The sequence below is a fragment of the Lycorma delicatula genome, chromosome 2, assembly GCF_047948215.1.
Source record: "Lycorma delicatula isolate Av1 chromosome 2, ASM4794821v1, whole genome shotgun sequence".
NCBI classification, from domain to species: Eukaryota; Metazoa; Arthropoda; class Insecta; order Hemiptera; family Fulgoridae; genus Lycorma; species Lycorma delicatula.
This window is the reverse complement of record NC_134456.1, coordinates 90,417,426-90,439,799: the sequence shown is the minus strand read 5'-3', so window position 1 is coordinate 90,439,799 and position 22,374 is coordinate 90,417,426. Positions and strand designations below refer to the sequence as shown.

General features: G+C 32.4%; 1 protein-coding gene across 3 annotated transcripts in view; it reads right to left on the bottom strand.

Moving 5' to 3' along the window:
- LOC142318991 (bcl-2-related ovarian killer protein-like) overlaps window positions 1-22,374 on the bottom strand; it is a 421,142-nt gene that overhangs the window by 261,424 nt on the left and 137,344 nt on the right. For 2 of the 3 annotated variants that reach the window (XR_012755090.1, XM_075355752.1), the window contains exon 3: window positions 12,519-12,550. The exons of the other annotated variant lie outside the window; for it this stretch is intronic. The gene's annotated coding sequence lies outside the window, so the exon portion shown is untranslated. The remainder of the gene's footprint in view (window positions 1-12,518; window positions 12,551-22,374) is intronic. 3 annotated transcript variants of the gene reach the window in all.

Sequence of the window (22,374 nt, the reverse complement as noted above, 5' to 3'; positions counted from 1 at the left end):
TGTTTGGATTTAAAAATATCACGCCCCATCATTACCCGTTATAAAAAAAATCGCGAGGCTTCATAAGAACGCAGTAGTCTCAAGTTGTTCCTCTGCTAATTATCCATTCAGGAAATGTTTGATTTAGTCTCTAATTTGAAGAGCACAGAAGAAGTCTTTCCATCTTATTGTCAAACATAGCGACAATCGGTCATGTGCAGGATTTTTTAATAGCTTCGAAATTCTTAACATCTCTAGATATGAATTACTTGTTGAAATTCCGAAAAAAAAATTGCACTTGTTTTATTTTTACACCAAATATTGTCTCAAGGTAATTAAGGTCTTTATCTATAATTACGCGAGAATTTTCATCAGACCAACACACGGCCTAATTACGATATGTACATACAAGTTTTTCGACCACGATGAAAAGATAGGTTTTACTTGCACTTGAACGGTTTGATTAGACGTTTTAAATTTAAGCGAAATGTATTATTATAGATGGTGGAATTATCAAATAAAATAATATGCAAGCCTATAAAAAAACAAAAGAATTATTCATTCATCAGAAAAATAATATTCTAATTCAAAATATGTAAAAAATACAATTTTTTATAATTTTGCCTTTATCTCAACAAAAAAAAAGATCATTTCTATGAAATATTACAGCATATAAATTATATATAATTTCAAAAAAGAGCCTACCAAATTGTAGTTTGATTTCCTCGAGCGCTTTCGGCTATTCTGCCATCTTCAAGAGGAATATAATTATGATTAAAATGATAAAACTACCATAATTGAATTTAATATTGTAACAATTGATGATCATTTTATTATTCGTCAATAGTTAGTCATATATACATTATATATACAAACCAGTTTGGTAGTTTTATAATTTTAATCATAATTATATTCCTGTTGAAGATGGCAGAACAGCCGAAAGCGCTCGAGGAAATTAGAACTGAATTTGGTAAGCTGTTTTTAAAATTATATATAATAGTTATTATACTAAACGGTGCCATGTTTGAAAAACTATGTAAATTTCTAAATTCATATTTTTGATAAATATTTAATTTGAACGATTTAAGAAAAAAAAAACCGTATATTTCCGCAAAAACGCCGCAAAAGACGACCTTCTGATAAAACGAGGTATAAATTTTCGTCAAAGTTTTATAGTTTTAGCATATATTTGTCAAATAAGATGACCCAAAAATTATCAGCGTCCTATGAATTTAGTAGTTAGCGATTAACATCTGGATAATAATACTGTATACAGTGGTTCCAAAACTTTTCCGAGTCGCGACGGATTTTTGGAATTAAATTTTTTCCATGGCGCCCTACCCGAAGTAAAAGTATGACTACTCGTAAGAGATAAAAATAAATAAAACTTGTGTGTCTTCATTATTTTTATATTTTATTAACATTAAATTAATAATTTTAAATGTCTTGGTTCAATTAATTATGAAGCTTTTATAATATTTCGCGGCACCCTTGTGAAGAGACCGCGGCTCCCCGGGGCACAGTTTGGGAATCACTGCTGTATAGCGTATACGGAATTATGTCCTGTTTGCACTGACTCGGGCATTCGGGTAATGACCTTGACTATTCACAAAAGCATCGGATGGGTTATCCTATTTTGTGGATATACACTACTCTGTAGTAGTAAATAATTACAATTTGTCCGTTTTTCCTCAGTAGCTCAATAAACATAACTTTTAATATTTATTTTGTTTTAGTACTGCAGTGTAATGTATTATCATATAGCGTATTTAAAAAAAATATGATAGATTTTTCGATAAGTTATAGTAATTTTCAAGTCGCAGTCGGTGGTTGTACACATAAAGGAAACAAAAGCCTTCTTTAGTATTGTTACGTTGTAGATTGTGTCGTACGTTTCAATTTATATAAAACTCAATCTATTTTTTTTTTTTTGTATCTGTCCTATAAAACGACCCAGGATTTTGCGGGCCTTTTTTTATTATGAGCTATCGTCTTATCTGCGGAAATATACGGTAAATATATATATATTCTAGCGAGCCCGACAGACGTCCTGACGCGGCATTATTCTGTATAATAAATGCACACACATAAATATAAGTAACTTAATTAAGTTAAAATTAGCAGGAATGTGTTCTAAATTTCATTAAGATGACTATTAGTATGATATTATCAGTTTGTAATTGTTGTATTATTGTAATGGGTTTATTGATTAATTATGTGTAGTATGGTTAACATTTATTTTCACTAAATATTGAGATGTCCGATGAAAATTGAATTAAAAAATCGAAACTTCGTAAAATTAATAATTAGCAAAATTAATAAATTTTCTCAGCACTACCTTTCGGATTTAATTCAAACTATTGTCTAAATACGAATTTTAATGTAAGAACAACACTAAGCTACGACGCAAGTAAATGATATGCGAAAAAGCAACAAAATATAAAAAATTCCTAGAATCCGATCGCAGCACCAACTACCGGGTTTGACTGATAAACCAAAAATTTAAAAAAAACTTCTAAAACGCGATCGCTCCTCTGCCTACCGAACCAATTGTGAACCTTAACCATCCCAAGATCAACAACACATAAATAAATTTAAAAAAACATTTTCACTTCAATACTCTACATTACAAATTTGCACAATGTATATTTTTTAATTACACAATTACACTTTAAAACGTTATTTCAATAAATAATAATATAATATTTCTCAATACGCGCACAATTCTAAACGCGATCGCAGTGCTGCCTACTTGTTACTTAATCAGTTGTGATTTTGTTTATATTGGCAACGGCCATACGGGCTCTTTGTGATTGGTCGTTGTGTTGGACAGCGGCCATCTTGCATTGATCTGATTGGTTTTCCATTGTTTACATTTCCATCTGATTTATTAGCCTCTTATTTATTAAAAAACTGTTTTCTCGCGATTTTTTGTAACACAAAATTACGAAATATTTTTCTCAATTTGATCGCAGCACCAACTGTCGGAACAAACTAAAATTAAAATAGAATATTATTGAATATTCGATACTGCGATGGTAGTGCAATCTGCCGGATCCAATGTAAAACATTCCAAAATCAACAACTACTTATAAATAAAAAATTAATTAAAAAAACATTTTCCAGTGGACCAAATTGTGAATCTAAATCATTCTCGAATCTCCTTGAACACACACACAAAATTTCATCAAAATCGGTCCAGCCGTTCAGGAGTTCACTTTCATACACACGCACACAAGAAATATATATATAAAGATATATTCGTAATTGTTATACTCGTATTTATCAACTATAGATAAAACTTCTCTAATTGAAAATATCCATTGCTAAAAATACAGGAAGAAAGGAACTATTATAAAAATTATTGATTGAAACAATAGGCTGCAGGATGTACATAACAATCAACTAATACACATTCAACGGAGAATCTAGTTTATGTGAACATTAATGTAACAAGAGTTAAATGAAATGATCACCTCCCTTTATTCAGTTTATATAAATAACAGACAATATTTTAACGACATTAAACTATGAATATTGAGGTCACATTTATCTTAACTTCTGCGCATGTGCACACTGAAGATGTTTTATAGACGCTATTTTGTAGCTAGAATCTACAAGATTTAGGAACACAATTTTAAGGTGATAACAATGACGGTTATATAACTCGCCGGCTTAGTCTAGTGGTTAAACTCGTCATCGCAAAATCAGCTGATTTTCGAAGTCGAGAGTTCTAGGGTTCGAATCCTTGTAAAGGCATTTGCTTTAATATGAACTTGAATGCTAGACTGTGGATACCTGTGTTCTTTGTTGGTTTTTCTTTTTCTTCCTGTTTAGCCTCCGGGAATCACCCTCAGGTATTACTTCAGAGGATGATATGTATCAGTGTAAGTGAAATATAGTCTTGTACGTTCTTTGTTGGTTGGGTTTCAATTAACCACACGTCTCAGAAGCGGTCATCTGAGTCTGTTCCAACTACATGCTTACTGGTATATCTACACTAATATTGCAGCTACGTCAGGACTGGAAAGTCAGTAGCAGTGACGATAGTCAGCAACAGCCGATAGTTGGAAAACTCGTTGGAGTATAACAACGAACAATGAGGATCGACAATATTATATTCTGCAGTTGTTTTAAATTTTTGGTGAAGAAAACCTTAGAAAACCGTCAGTAAAATATTCGTAAATTGAAAAAGTCTATGAAAACAGTTGCTATTTCAACTATTTGCAGAATACTCTAAAAACAATATTGGAAATATTACTTTTCCGTATAGATAGTGCTACAGCAGAGCTATATGTCTACCCACCGGGTTGGTCTAGTGGTGAACGCGTCTTCCCAAATCAGTTGATTTGGAAGTCGAGAGTTCCAGCGTTCAAGTCCTAGTAAAGCCAGCTATTTTTACACGGACTTGAATACTAGATCGTGGATACCGGTGTTCTTTGGTGGTTGGGTTTCAATTAACCACACATCTCAGTCAGGTATGGTCGAACTGAGAATGTACAAGACTACACTTCATTCACACTCATACATATCATCCTCTGAAGTATTATCTAAACGGTAGTTACTGGAGGCTAAACAGGAAAAAGAAACAAAGGGCTATATGTTTAGAAGGGAAAGCATTGTAATCGGTCCAATTTGCATATATGTGGTTTTCACTGGATTTTGACGTTTTGACACGTAAAGAACCAGGAAAACCGGGTGGAAATTTTCCGGATATTAATGTTTGTACATACGTGTTCGGTGTTGGCCTCTAAATCACCTTATATCTCAAGAACTACTGGACCGATTTTGTCAAAACTTCATCATATTACTTCTATATATGGGGCATTAATGCCATTATATTTTCAACTTAAAAGGTCAAAGGGGTGAGGCTATAGAGCAAGGTCACCCTCAGTATACCGAGATTTCCCCTAATTAAGGTCATATTGTCTTATATGCATTGGTTAACAATTAAAAAATAATATTTGCAAAATCGCTCCTCCACCAAAAAAAAGCTCTAATCTACTACTATGTTGTGATATCACAGGTGAATGGTAGAATTAAATAAATGAATTTTTTTTTTTCTCCCCTACATCCCTGAGCCGGACATCCAGTTAGGTATACTCGGCCCAGCGACGTGTCTTTGACTCTAAGACGGTCTTTCCACACGCCGGTTTTACACCCGGTAAAACCAACAAAAAAAATCGTCGCTATAACTTTCTTATTAAGTTAAATATCGAATTCGTTAAAAATTCCTACTATTTTTTTTGGATAAGGGCCTAAATAAAGTTTTTTGATATCACCAACCATTGATCCAGGGGATGGAAAAAATGGGATTTTGAAGACAAAAAAAATTTAATTCCCTTAATAGGCATAGTATCGAATCGGTTTAAAGTGGTCGTTAGTCCTCTAAACATTTCCTAAAACTTTTATCTTAAACAATTTTTGATATGACCAATCCTTACGGCAAGGGATGACCAAAATATTGCTCGGGCTTGTTGTATGCTAAACATGTGAAAATTTTTTCACATGCAACCACCATTCTCGTATCGAGTAAATTTTAAGTTTTTCTTAACTTTAAGGTGGAAATCTTTTTTATCGCCTAGTTTCTTTCTTTTTCCTGTTTAACCTCCGGTAATTACCTTACAGATAATAATTCAGAGGATGAATGAGGATGATATGTAAGAGTGTAAATGAAGTGTAAATCTTATACAGTCACAGTTCTACCATTCCTGACATGTGTGGTTAATTGAAACCAAACCACCAAAGAACACTGGTATCCACGATCTAGTATTCAAATCCACGTAAAAATAACTGACTTTAGTAGGATTTGAACGCTGGAACTCTCGATTTCCAAATCAGCTGATTTGGGAAGACGCATTCACCACTAGACCAACCACCCGGTGGATTTTATCGCCTATTTAGCACCAGTCAAATCTACCTCCGCCTTCCAGCGTGCCGAAAGGGATTTTTTATGTTTTAATCTAAAAAAAACCTTTCGTTAAAAAGTTTACATATAAGTCTAAAAAAAACAGAAATAAATAAATTCTAGCAAAACTAATGGAGTTTCAGTATTTTCGTTTATATTTTTACTTATCCGGCAGTTATGTTCGTCGTATAAAATACAATATAACATGAGAAAGTATAATGGACTAAAAAATAATTGTTTTTTAGTCAGAGAATAATGAAAATCATGAACTAATCTTTTTCAATCCCTTTTTGTATGTTGTATGTGTATGTGTTACAATCATTTAGGTTAATAACTCTGGATTAGCAGAGTCAAAAAACTTATCGGTATGACTTTTGACTGTACCAAAATTTCCCTTGATGATTTTTATACGTATAGGACACTACAGATGGTATTAAATTTGAAATCAGGGACTCGAAAGCGAAATGGATGGAATTCAAAGACCATAACTCAGCTGGAGTGACTAAATGAAATTTTTAATCCTAAAAGTAATTTTTTTTTAAAGATGAAGATTTTATCTTATAAATTTTTTCCCAAATTAAAAAAAAAATGTTGTGATCGAAATTTTTACAATCACCTCCTTTAATTGTAAAATAATGCATTTTAAAATTGTTTTTATAACTTACGCTTCCAATATCTTGATAATTTTATATTAATTAAAAAGAAATTGGTTTGTTTTGCATGAAATTTCCTAAAAATTAACTGTTTACATGGTAATGAAAATATAACAAAACTGTTTATACACTTTTCTAATGCTTGGAATCTCATTGGCTGGATAAAGGGTGAATCAACAAGTGTTTGGATAAGGGAATGTTATTTCAATATAGTGAATAGCCATGAATTAGTGGAAACCAAAGAACGGAGTGGTATTATTATTAAATTTTTGGTGTTTGAACTCGAAAAACAGAGATAAATGGAGTATGTTGTTATTCTAAAAATCGAGTATTTTTATATTTTCAGGGCTACTAATTTATTTCTCGGAAAAAATTACTAACGCATAGCTGATTAAAAAAAATATTAATAACATAAAGGATTAAGATAAATAAAAATGTTGAATATTTATTATTATTATTATTCCCAACAAAGATTACTAAAAATGAAGAGATAGTTGAATTTTATTATTTTAAAAATAAAATCAATCATTCTAATTAATAACAGTATGAACCACTACGGTAACCGTTTACATAAACATAAATGAATAACACGCATCTATTATGTTTTAGATGAATAAATTAGTTCATGAATAATTCATAACAACAATTTCTAAAAGATGATTATTTTTATACAATCTTAGCCATTATTATGAACGAGCGCGCGTGTGCGCGTGCATATGTGTTTAAATACACACGGTCGCGAGGCGCGTACGATAGTGTTACTAAGCAAATTTTTCGAAAAATTAAAATAGTCTGCTATTTTTATCATTTCTAAGAATTCTAAAATGCGCTGTTTAATTATTATAATATTCCAACAGATAACCCTTACATAACAATCCAGTAATTTTATATTATTTTACCCGATAATGGATATTAATTTCATTAAAAAAATAATCAAACAAGCTTCCTCTGTATATATTACTTTCCCGTCTAGATAGCACTACAGTAGAGCTCAGAGCTATAGCTCTAGAAGGGAAAGTATTGCAATTGGCCCAATTTGGGCATTTGCTATTTTCACCGGATGTTAACGTTTTCATACCTAAAGAACCCAAAAATCCGGATAGAAATTTTCCGGATGTAATGTTCGGATAATACATGTGTTTGTTCGGTGTTGGCCACTAAATCACCTTATATCTTCAGAACTACTGGACCGATTTTAACTTAAGTCGGTCATATTACTTCTATATATGTGGCATTGATGCCATTAAATTTTCAACTTAAAAGATCAAGGGATGATGCAAGTTCACCCTCAGTATCTCGAGATTTCGTCTAATTAACGTCATATTTTTCTTAGACACATTTGTTAATGATTATAGAATAACAATATTTGCAAAAAAACCTTTTTGAAATATCACCCCCACCCCACAAATTGCTGTTGCTGTTCTCTGCTACGTTGTGACGTCACAGGTGAACGGTAGAATTAAATAAATGAATAATAATAATTAAAAGTATAAAAAAAAATTAATTCGATCGCCCGGTTAAATCGGGAGCTGGTGTGCGTTAAGCTACCTGGTGCGTTAAGCCTCGTGGCTACACCGATCTGCCGACTGTACAAGTGAAATTTGTTCTGTATAATTTATGAAATTACATTAGTTAGTGCCGACCATCGCCACACACGCGCGAATTAAATACGGTATGCGCACGCGCTTTAGTTGGAATCATTGAATTAAATAAACGAAATAATATTATATTTAAATAAAATGATAAATATTTTTAATTAAGTTGTGTGCGTATGTACACAACTCACAAACTGTAAGCTGACAACTCAGTTTTTTCAGCTTTATACGTATATATATATATATATATAAAAGAATGTATTAAATTCGCCCATCTCTTTTTTCTGACAAATATATACGAGTACAATTGGAAAAGAGATGAACACACTTTTTGTCACATTGACTGATTGTATTTTCTTGTAGAAAGTTATTTGATAAATGACTATAGGTGACAAAAGAGTGAAATGAAAATATACAATGCATGCTACCGTACTGAAATAATTTCCTAACCAAAAAAAAGTAATAACATTTTTAAAAATTGAGACGATATTTCGAGTTTGAAAATAAAAGTCAAATGAGTTTAATAAATTTTGTAAACTTGGGAAGATATAAATTTAAGAGTAATGTTTTATTGATCTAGACGAATCAATGAACCGAAATATTTTAATACTAAGGTCATAAACCATTATTCAAATCATAACAATAATGAATAGGGATATGTATTAAGCATGCACCTTGATGAGATAATAATGTCCCACGTTCATAGAATTGATTGTCTGCCGCACTAGTAGAGCTTCATTTAAAATTAAATCTGTTTGCAATGCAACATGGTTAGGCTTTCTATTTTTTATGTTGCTAAAAGAAATTATAGACAAAATTAAAGGATTTTATGGAAATTTAATCATATTTTTTATAGTATTAGGTTTCTATGGTAGCAATCGTAACTTTCTTTTAATAAATAAGTAGTATACACAACGGAAGAAAATAATTTATTAAAATCATTTCCTTAGAACCTTTCTTTATAATATCTCATAAAGAAAACCATGTTCAAATAGATTAATCGAAAAAAAATTCTGTTTGAGCATACGAAAGTAGAAACATAAGCAAAATACCTCTGCTTTAGAATTTACTATCAAAATCATTTACATGTCTCCCTGACTTTTTCATCAATTTTTTATTTTAAATGATACAGAAGATAGTTTCCGATGCTTTTGGCCATGTTGAGATCTAGTAGATAGAGAAATATACAGTATAGGCAATGTTCAGAGTATTGAAATGTAATAGAGTAAATCTGATGTAGACACCACATGACTTCAATGTACGCCTATTAAATTATATATACACATTTTTTGCTGCACTTCATTGAAACTTATTTTCATTTGAATGTGTGATACGATCCTCCAGTTCTTTAATAAAGTGGACAGTTACATAATTGCTGAAATATTAACTTTTATTAACATCAAATATTTATACATTTATTAAAGAGGAAAAACGTTAGGGCCAAGGAAATGATAAAAATTATTAAAAAAATATTAAGAATGATGAAAATAAAAAGAGAGAAAATCTGAAAACTAGGGAACTTGTACACAAATAAAGATCAGAGGAATTATATTAATCACTCTTTCGAACAAAACAGCGATTAAATAATTGGCAACAAAAATTAAATAAACGAAATGATGATCAACTCCGATTTAGAGAAAATATTGACCGGCAATATCAGAGGAGTAATGAACTAAAAGATAAGAATTTTTTATAATTTATTAGATCGGGCATGTATGCCTTAGTGTGTATGTTTTACTTGTGACGGTCTATTTTTCAGTCACTCTGTAGTTAAATTTAATGTATTTAAAATTAAATAGAAATTCCAGGTAATTAAATAAAATTAAACAGAAATTAAAATACAAAATTCAAAAATAATATGATTCTAAATTATAATTTTCAATTAGTATTAAATAATCAGATGTTTCACTAATCGCCTATTAAATTACATATGTACATTTTTAAAAGTACATAAAATTTTATTTCACTGATAAGTTCTGATTTAAATTTTTTTTAAATTGTAATTATTGAATAATTATTTATTGTAAAAAAATGTTTACAATCACGGGTTAATAATTATTAATAAATCAATCAATATATCTGATTCGAACCGATGTTCCCCCTTCCCTTGTAAGATCCAAATATTTCATTAATTAAAATTTTATTTGGCTAAAACTCTGGAACCAATGAAAATAAGTACCACTTATGATATATCGTTGAAAATCTCTCAATGAAGGCTTATTACTGCAGTTAAGAAAAACTCAAAAATCCAATTTTTTAGATTTTGAGCTTTTTTGGACACTTCTGGTCCAGTTGACTGCATTCAAAAGGGGAGGTCCACAATTAGATGTTACAACAGTTCTAAATCCAAAATTCAAAATCCTACAGGTAATCGTTTTTGAGTTACGCGAGACACATGCTTACGTACGTACAGACGTCACGCCGAAACTAGTCAAAATGGATTCGGGGATGGTAAAAATGGATATTTACATTGAAATCTGAAAACCGAAATTTTTCGCGATTACACTTTCTTTACTTCGTACAAGGAAGTAAAAAGGACTACTGAAAATACTGCACCTACAACTCTAAGCATAACCATATAAACCACATTAACATGTAACTATCTCCAACCAGCTATATTCTCTTTTTACCTAATTTTCTTTCTTTTTCCTGTTTAGCCTTCGGGAATTATCGTTCAGGTATTACTTGAGAGGATGATATGTATGAGTGTAAATGAAGTGTAGTCTTGTACAGTCTCAGTTCGACCATTCCTGAGATGTGTGGTTAATTGAAACCCAACCACCAAAGAACACCGGCATTTAGTATTCAAATCCGTATAAAAGTAACTGACTTTACTACGACTTGAACGCTGGAACTCTAGACTTCCAAAATCAGCTGTTTTGGGAAGACACGTCCACCAATAGACCAACTCGGTGGGTCTCTTTCTTCCTACCCTACCTAACTAGAAATAACTTTGACAAACAATAACTTCTGAAACAGTCTGTGTGTTATTTATGTGGGCAATACAGAACTATTACTGACTTAACTACTTGACAATTATTTCATTCTTTTAATTACCGTATCTGGTTCGAGTTTACTAATAAGCACCGCTGCAATAAATTGGTTATGTTCGATCAAAGTAAGAGAATTCGACTGTGGTAAACAGATCTAATTAATTTGTTTGCAGCTAACAAAAACAAAATAACCTAAAGAAATTCGAGATATAAATATTAGAGTTTCTAAGTTATTAGAGTTTGGAAATATTTTCTAGTTTTCTAGTTCGAGTTTTAGAATATTCGATAATAAAACCGATCAAAAAGTCACATTTTTTACTAAATTATACGTAAAGATTTCTGTAATGTTATTTTACAGAAACGAAAATCAGTATTAGAGATTCCAGAGTTAAGTGAAATGATCCTCTCCCTTTACTCAGATTATTTTAATAAAAGATAACATTATAACATCATTATAATTGTGGGCGGCATTAAGCAATGAATATAGTCACATTTTATATTATTTCTGCGCATGCGCAGACTCAAGATGTTTTGTAGCTTTAGGAACACAAGTTCAGAAACACAAAAGGAAAAATACAAAACGTTACAGAAATTAAATTGTATTGCTGAAATTCTAACAATGAGGGTTACGTTGTTAATTGTATGGATTACATAGCTAAATTTTATGCTGGTAACAATTAAGCTTACAATTCACCAGGTTAGTCTATTGGTTAAACTCGTCATCGTAAAATGAACTCATTTTCGAAGTCGAAAGTTTAAAATTCAAGTCCTTGTAAAGGCAGTAAGTAGCTTTTACTCGGATTTGAATGCTAGAATGTGGATACCGATGTTCTTTGTTGGTTGGGTTTCAATTAACCACGTCTCAGGAGGGGTTGGTCGGAGTTCTAGATTACATATACCGATTATATACGTTTACCGATACATTTACACTTACATTGTAGCTACGTCAGTGTTGGCGAGCCGGTAGCAGTAATTGCATTTCCTATACACAAACATCCAGAACCGGTTTTAGCGGGAAAACTGGTTGGAATAAATCAACAAACAAAAATCACGGTCGGCTCCATTATATTTTACAGTCGATTTAAATTCTCGGTGAGCAAACCTTCGGCTGACCACCAATAACTAATTCGTAAATTTCAGAAATTAAAAAAAAAAATAGTTGGCATTTCAAATATTTGCAGAATATATTAAAAACATAATTGGAAATTTTTGCTAATATTTTTTTTCTAATATTGATTTTAAAAATCAATATTAGAGATCTCTTATTTTTTTACTTCCTCTAAGGAGAATGATTATTTATTACGTTTTATGGATCCGAATATGATGGCGTAATATGAGAACATTTTTTATTACAAGGTTCTTACATAATAAATAAGGATGTAATTCTTACCAGTATATGGCCTGGATTTCCCATTTAGATTACTGAAAAAAAAAAAAATATATATATATATATATATATAAATAAAAAAATAAGGTTAAATTTTATCTCATATTTTTATTCCGTATTAACATAATTTGATTATCATGCATAATTTACCAATTAAAAAGTTATATGTAGGAGCACTTTTTAATTGATAAATTTAACCCCCGAACAGGACCACCATGATCAGAATTAAACTTAATAGGTTACTTAATAAAAAAAAAAAATTAACCTACAAAAATTTATTTTACTATATTTAATTTATGGTTATAGTAACGGAATACAGTTCCTTTGTTTTTATAGTCGTATCAATAATTAAAGTCATTAGCGACTTATCACTGTAATGTACAGTCTTGTGCAAGTTAATGTGGACAAGAGGTAATTTTGGTACTTAAATATTCGCCCGTCGACCATAACCATAATGATCCCGTAACTTTGAAAATACTTCAAAGTTACTGGAACATTAACATATTTTACATATTAAAAAAATAAGAATTATTGCTTATAATTATAGATATAAATTAACCAAACATAACCTACGTTCACTTTGCTCGCTAACATCGAGTAATTAACAATAATGTGTTGATTATTTGAAATAAATAATTGCAATAATTACTGAATTTATTATTTAAATACTTAAAATATTACTGTGTTAATTAGTCAAGGTTAACGAGCGTAGGTTAAGTTTGGTTAAATTATATTCATAAAATAAATAAATATAAATGGTTATAAAAAATGTAATGCAATGGTTATATCGGGTGGTATTAATAATAACCAAAAATTTGCAATTTATTGGTCGACTGGCTAATACGTAAGTACCGTAATTTTTAGTTATGTTGTATCATTGATTCAAGATTTAGTACAGTTGTTTTCCTCCATTTCAAGTATTGCCTGAAAATATGTTCTTATTTGTTTTGAGAGGTTATGTATATTGCTTACTTATTGTATTTTGGCTTCTTCTTCTAGTGTAAACGATCTTCTTGTAATTTCGTTAATAAATTTGGAAAAGTAGCAATATGGATTTTAACTCATAAGAAAAGAAACAAGATAAACACTAAATGAACATATTCGTATTACTCAAAGATAAGTAGCAGCAGAGTATAAGGTTAGTCTAGGTGTAGTAAGATAATTAGACAAAATCTTGAATCTTTATTATTCTATATTAAACTATTAATTTGTATAACTAAATATAATACTCACCTTTTATTTTTTTGTATCTTCTATTTTACTTAGAGTAAAGGTTTGCTTGGCATTTCTCTTGCCACTACCCCATTCGGTCGCCCTAAAGCACAGACCGAATATCTGTGCCAAAAACGGATACTGAGCCTCGCAACAGTTTAGCGACCGGTGCCCTAAATAGCTCCTAGAGCTTACCTAACAGCGTGAACGGACAAAGCGCGGTGCCATACACCACCGGCTTACGTGACCCAACCACTCACTTGTCTTATATTTACTAAAATGGGTAGGCGCACCCCGTCAACTACTAAAAATATATGTGACATCCATAAATTAAAATTTACTTTGTCAAGACAGCAATTCGCTGCCACGCCTAGGTCGCTGAATGCCAGGCGACCTGTCCACCATATTAAAGCGTTTGGAGCCCTAATTGGCTGGTGGTCAGCCATATATCTCAAGGTTAGCTTCCCACAGGAGTGCGTTAGAAGTCTTTCCCTTAAGTAAACTACTGATGCGGGATGAACATAGCAACCGCATCAAGGAACGGTCCGACAATGCGGCTCTCGCCACATTGACTCGCCAATTTTCCCCTTAACCTCTTAAGTTCCAAGGTGGCCCGGTCTCTGGCCTCCCCAAAAGCAGGGCAGTCAAACATCAGGAGTTTATTTGACTGGACCTCCCCGCAGACTCTTAGCTCATCAGCTGCCAGGAGGAATCAATTCAGCTGCCAGATATTGGTTCAAATTAACATGGTTGGTAAGCACCTGGGGACCCGTTGCCCTTAAAAACGAACTCGAGGCATAACATCCCCCAGATCTCGTATAAACTTGTACAGGGATCTTCTCTTAGTCGTGGTGTCCCATTTCAGCTACCATGCTTCCATCGCGAGGCTCTGCAGCCTCTTCCACAGGTGGGAGATGGGCAACTGAATGAAATTTAGGTCCGGTGCATTGTGATCACCGTTTCGTTCCGGTACTGGCCAGGCCCGAAACCGCATCCCAAATACCTCGGCCTACCGGCCTCTTCGCAATCTCCGAACATGGCTGCCCGAACTTTCACCACTAAATCGATTGGGAGAGCCTTTCCCAATATGGTGATAGCCTCGTAGGAAGTTGTTTTAAAAACACCACTGAATACAATTAAGGCACTGCGCTGGGCACTCCTTAAATTTTGAACAAGTGCTCTCTATTCATATCCAACCTTTGCGCCCAAACGGGCGCCGCATAAGAGATCATGCTTTCGAAGACACCTCGGTACACCATATACATTTGACGGTCAGACAACCCGTAGTCCTTCCGGGCAATCCTCTTAAGTTTGTGCAACACTGAGACGGCGTCCACCGCTACTTGCTTAATGTGGTTGCTAAACAACAACTTCTCATCAAACAAAACAACTAGGTAATTATGAACTCTCACTCAGCTGTTACTTAAAGTAAAATTAATCCTCAGAAAAATAATTTTGAGTTACAAAAAACTTAGAACCAGCTGGTTTGGGAATTCCTGATTCTACTGTAACAGAAGACTTCTGGAAAATGGCTGCAAGGCACGAAGGCCTATAACAAAACAACTTCTTACGTACGCCTTGAAGTAGAAAAGACTTCTTTGGGCCAAAAAAATACAAAAACTGGAGTCTGAGACTTGGAGAAAAGTCCTTTTCTCTGACGACAGTCATTTTCTAGTTCAGGGGCGTGTCACATCTGCGAAGAAGCAAAAGATGATTTGCAAAGATGAAGCAAAGATGGTGCCCCCTGTTGCTCATCAAAGAAAGTTAAGCTTTTTATATCTCAAAAAGGGATTCAGTGTTTGGACTGGCTCGGAAATTCACCAGTCCTGCATCCAATTGAACATTTGTGGGGAACTGTGAAGAAAAGACTGAGAAAAATGGACTGCACTACCAAAGAGATGATTTGTACTGCGATAAAGATGTGGATTCACGATCAAGAAATTAAATAAATATGTAAAAAAACCTGTAGATTCAATGCCTAAAAGAATTGAAATGGTTAATAAAGAGCGTACATAATATTACGTAAAAGTACATAAAATATTGTAATAAAAACTGTTCATTCTTTATATGTAATAAATTTAATTATTTTTGAAAATATACTCATGTTCATATTAATCTGCACAAGACTGTACCGATAAATGTTTAGTCTTGAAAAAACTCAGGTCGACCATTCCTGAGACGTGTGGGTAATTATAACCCAACCACCAAAGAACACCGGTATGGACGATCTAGTATTCAAATCCATATAAAAGTAACTGACTTATTAAGATTTGAACCTGGGAACTCTTGACTTCAAAATCAGCTGATTTACGACGAGTGTATAACTAGAACAACCCGGTTGATTTCATTTACTTTTATTTTCAAAACCACTGAAAAAAAAACTAAATCCTTCACATAAAATAAATGCATTTATTCTGGGAAGTTAAATTATAAATTCTAATAAATAATACATTTTTTCTGTTGTGTTTTAACAATTACGAATTTTTTTCTTTTATTTATAGTACTGCAAAAAGTGGAACTGTAAATCAAAAAAGGATTAACACTAAACATTATAAATCCACTGTTATAAGTATCGTTCTGACTCACAAATAAATTGCAGGAAACGAAAAACAGTTCAGTGAAAAGTAATGTCTTAATAAAAAAAAACAAATAAATAAAGTGGTTGATTGAAATAGATAAAATGGGATATGCAAATATATCTACACCAAAATAAAACATTTTTATTGTCTATATTTTAATAATTTTTTTTTTTGATTGTAAGTTTCACTCTATATTATTTTCACTTCTTTGATGGTTGCCGGTAGACTTCAAGTCTTCATTATTAATTTATTTTCTAAACATGGAATAAAATTAAAATATATTTATTAGTTCGTGTTTTTAATTTAAAATTATAAATATATCAACAAGCTAAATTAATTAATTAAAAAGTATTTTTAATTAAGTAATGCATATATTAGTCATGGTTAAAAAAAAAACCTAGCCTTATTAATTCACTTAACTGATACTGAAATATTTGATTAATATCATCAATGTCATCATAATTAATTATTTACATTAAAATTTATCTCATACGAAATAGTTGCTAATCGTTTTTTTATCAATCATTTAGCTGGTTTGTTTCCAATCTCCGTTCCTTTCTGGCAGTGATATTTATTTATTTTATTCCAGTATATACACACTACAAATTGGATGTATAAATAATCTTAAAAAGTTAAACTAAGTTACCTGTACATAGGACGGGACACAAATAAAAAAAAAAAAAATAAGAAAACAAATAATTATTCTATATTTAAATATTCATTTATATAATTAAACATAATATTTTTCTTTTCTTTTTTTGGATCTTCTAGTGATTAAGTAAATGTGATTTTTCCAGTTTTTAAGTCTTACTTATATTCTATTTTTTACTTTTCAACTGCATCAGTTTGGTAATTCACTGTATATCAGTGTTTCCCAACCTTTTTTGTGGAAGCCCCACCTAAGCCTTTCTAAAATTCTTAATTCCCCTATGTAACACGTGCATAATTTTTAATATTCAAAAATTGAATTTTTCACTGAAGAAACTTAAATGATAGGTTTTAGAAAGAAATCACTAGGAAACTGTTGAGGAAACACAGTAAGTAAATTTTCAATACATATAATGGAGAATTGAAATTCAAGTACGAAATAATTTTAATGAAAGATTTTTCTATATTATTTTAATTATTAGTAATTTTGTATTTCTTATTTAAATTTAGTAAGTTCCTTGCGCTTGATGCTGCAAAGGGATTTTATGTTAGGTTCCAATTTAACACACAAAAAGGAAGCGATGATGAGAGGGTTTCGACAAAACACATCAAACAAGTTGTAAAGCATCCTTTAAAGAAGATGTTTTGGGGACGCTTCAGCTACTTTGAACCTAAAACTTCAGTACCCATCTATGGGATATGAACAGTGAAAGGTACATCCCATTATTGGAAAAAAGGATCTTCTTTGTTTACCTGTTTAGCCTCCGAGAATTACCGTTAAGGTAATACTTCAGAGGATGAATGAGGATGATATGTATGAGTATAGTCTTGTACAGTCTCAGTTCGGCCATTCTGAGTTGTGTTGTCAATTGAAACCCAACCATCAAAGAACACCGATATCCGCAATCTAGTATTCAAATCCGTATAAAGTAACTGCCTTTACTAGGATTTGAACGCTGGAACTCTCGACTTCCAAATCAGCTGATTTGGGAAGACGCGTTCACTACTAGACCAACCCGGTGGGTAATAGGGCTCTACCTGAATTTTAAAACTTGCAAATTTACTTGGGGGTCTGGGGACTTGAGCTTCAGTCTTAAGTCTCCCCGTTGTGTTCAGCAGCAAATCATTTATGGCACTAAATCAACATTCAGCTAAGTATGAAGATGGAAACTGTAACAATATTTTTCTTTGCCATTTTGGTTGAATTTGGATATTCGATTTCCTCAAAAAGCCATGTGTCATCGCTCCTTTTATATAATGTAAAGTTTTAACCGACTCATCATTTTGCATTTCTGCGAGTTCTTCTTGGTACTGCATTTTTGAAATATCAGACAAATACATTAACATTGGCAGCATGCATCATCCAAGTTGGAAAATCAATTTATTTCATATCAGAAAATCTTTCTGTTAAATTAGTCGACAGGATTTTCAAATAATCGACAATACTAAGTTTTGCGGAATCAGTCACTTCACATTTATGGAGCCGATGAAACTTCTCACAGTTTTTGTTGTAAATATATTTCTGACGTAATTCAATAAAGGTAATGAAACTACATATCTTCACTTTTGCATCGACAAGTTTTATTTGTTCCTTGAAATTGGTTATTAATCCATTTAGTTTTTCAAAGATATCGGCTAAATAACTCAAATTCTTTACCCTCGACCATTAACGAATATTTCATTTCAGGTTTGTCGCTTAAAAAATCACTAAAGGCAAATAATTTCATAAATATTTTGAAGCAGTTCCCTTTCGAGAGCCATCTTACTTCAGTGTGAAGTAAAAGTCTCACATAGACTGCATTTTTTCTTCACTACTTCATTTAGAACAGGTGAAATATTTTTGGCTATCAAATTTTCCTTACGAATAACACAATGCACAAGAAGTATTTCTGGATTCTCATCTTTCATCACTTTTAAGCAGGCATTTTTTTTTGCTCATCATATTAGGAACATCATCATGCAGCTCAAGATGTTATATTTATCATCGGTATATTACTAACATGTATAACATAAATTTTTATTATATATAACTTTGGAGGTAGTGGTGTTTTCTAATGATTTACTGAAAACTTCTTCAGCAAAATGCCCTTTATCAATATATCTTCAATTTATCAATATATAACATATATATTAAATAATATATAATATATATATTATATATAACAATAATATATTAATTTATCAATATATCAATCGGCCTCACAGTCTCTCAAAGTTGATTCATCCATTTATACTGAGAAATTTCTTGTTTTCGGCTTTTCAACAGGATTTTTTTCTGTTTTTTTAATTTTTATTTACCCTACCACCCAGGCCGGATTCACAACAAAGCAAAGCACAGTCCAGAGGGTTGTCTACTCAAACAGGCCTTCCCGTCCGCTAGCCATAAGTCTAGCCCACAGGTCAACCCGCCGGTTAGATCTTTTCATTGCCTGCCTCTAACCCCTAGGGCGGGGTATTCAAGCCCGACTGTGTCTTCCTGGACCCCACCCCAGAAGCCGGGACTCGGTCTTGACCCCAAGGCCTCTAGTGAGGCACCCTGTGCAGGGTACTCACACCGAGTCTCGATCTTTTTCTCAAAAGGATGAGAGAATTCCAGTGCCTCATCATTGCCGTCTATCCGTGCAAGCACAGTCGAACGACAGCTCCGCAGGGGGCCGTCTTGTATAATACGGTTTAAATATGACTACACGCGGATGATTAAATGCAGGTTGAACGAGCATTCCTCCCAAATCAGCTGATTTGGAAGTCGAGAGTTCCAGCGTTCAAGTCCTAGTAAAGTCAGCTTTTTTTATACGTATTTGAATACTAGATCGTGGATACCGGTGTTCTTTGGTTGTTTGGTTTCAATTAACCACAAATCTCAGGAAAGGTCGAACTGAGACTGTACAAGACTACACTTCATATACACTCATACATATCATCCTCTGAAGTATTATTTGAAAGATAATTACTGGAGGCTAAACAGGAAAAAGAAAGGTTGAACGTAGAGTACTAGCGCCAATAAGATGTAAATCTCAATTCGAGGAGATCTGTCGCTTGTTGACTGTTGCCGCACATGCAAGGTCGATTTCGATGGACACGGTCCCGTAGCACACACTTTTTGCATTGGAACGGAACGAAAGGATGTCGGGGGGTACAACATCCTTCTGTTTATTGCAGTGTGAGGACTTACGTCCTTTGCTGCTGGGACGTCAGCACAACAAACAAATCATTCCTTCGGCAGGGACTCGACGGAACGATTTGCTAATAAGCTTATCTTCCGAGACGCATTCCCTTTCTGTCCAGAAAGGGAAAGAAAGGCTCGTAGCTAGGGGCTACCCTCCCGGAAGGGCGGGTGCCGGAGACGATTTTAGGGCCTGTTCCAATTACGCACCTTAGTTGCTAAGCTTCGCAAGTAAGTGCGGTTTGTCTTTGCATTGTAAGTACTGGATATGGTAGATGTAATTACTTAACGAATAAATGGGGTATGTTACCTTTGGCTGGTTGTAAACACTGACAAAGTGAGTGAAGAGTGAGGAGTGGAGAGGGTGAGGCACTTCAAAGTGTTGAACAATTAAGTACTGCCCACAGCGAGCGTATAAGGGGGATTCACATAAGCATATCGTGCTACTTCGCCTGGAGTTGAATGGCTGAAAAAACTGGATATTAATTTGTAGCTATATAATGAAATTTGTAAATATTATGTATACATTTGCTGTTGTACTTACTAGAATATTTGGTTTTAATATCTTGGACATAGCACATATATTTGTACCATACGATAAATAAGTAACAATTGTAAACTAATTATGTAAGGTAGATAAATAATCCTGTATTTAATGAATGATTATTTATATAAAAGTAATGTTTTAAAACATGTTAGAAAACTGTTTTAACAACGAATTGATTAATTTACATTAACAATAAACACGTTCATAAATAATATCGCATGTAACAGCATAAATTTATTTTTGATACATTATAATAACGTGTTACTCCGTTAAAAAACTAAAAAGCAAGAGGCCTGAAACAACCTTTGTTGGAAATACGACTTATCAGATGTTATTGCAAAGGCATAAACAATGGATCCACTACTCACTTCTCCCAAGCTATCTCTTTTCACAAGTACCGAGCTGCACACCGCCTGTTGTTACCCGTTTCATATAGGTCTATACCAGTCAGTCTTCATATTTTATTACATAATTTACCGTTTACTCCTCGCTATCAACAAATTACCACCCTGCTATTACAAGAAACTTCCACGAACTTTAAAACATCTCTCAATTTTATCTTAATATCTTTTTATTTTGTACTTTGCCAATTCACCTAATCTTTAACGTTCTGTAACAATACTCTACAAAATTCTTCTTTATTCTATTCTTATCTAAATTTTTTATTGTCTAAAGTTTTATTATGAAAATGCACTACATTCTTAACAAATATTTTTAATAATTCTTTCCAATTTTACGATTTATATTTGTTTCTAGACGAATTCTTTCACGCATAAAAGCCTCGTTCTCGAAAAAGGTCGGCCTTAAGTATTTTGTTTAGTTTCTCCATTTTTCTTTTTTAATTTTTCTACCTAAATAATAAAATTATGCATCTTCCGTAACAAAGCATTTCTTTATTATAATAATTAATCATTTACTATTCCAACTCCTGTTGTAAAATGAAATTTTATTTTTACATTTTCTTTTTAAATTGAATTTCTCTTTCTTAATCTCTATTTTATTCAGAAAATTTTTCAAATAGATTTTTGTTTTCCAATAAAAAATAATTACTATTTTTTTTTTCTTAATTATTAGGTTATTATGGCTATAAATAATTCTTCTTTCTTAAATTTACTAACCCATACATTATTTTTAAATAGTTCATTCTATTCCAAATTATCCTTTATTCCAATACGTCCTCATCTAAGTAAAATTATTGCATTTTTATATTAACCTTGTTTTCGATGAATAATTTTAGGGTAAAAAAAGCCTCCCGTGCATTTATCATTTTTATTTCCTTGTACGAAAAAAGGAAGTCTTGTGATCGCGATACATTTCGGTTTTGTGAATTCAACGGAAATATCCATTCTGATTATCCCTGAATCCTTTTTGAGTAGTTTCGGCGTGACGTTTGTACTTAAGAGCGTACGTATGTGCGTTTGTATCTCGCTCACATAACTCAAAAACGATTAGCCGTAGGTTGTTGAAATTATGGAGTAAGGATGTAGTAATATCTAGTTGTAACACCTCACGTTTTGATTGCAATCGACTGGATGAAAAGTGTCCAAAAGTTAAAAAAATTTGGATTTTGGAATTTTTCATAATTGCAGTAATAAGCCCTCATTGAGAGCTTTTCAACGATATATCATAAGTGGTACCTATTTTCATTGTTTCCAGAGTTATAGCCCAATAAAATTTTAATGAATGAAATATTTGGAACTTACGAGGGGA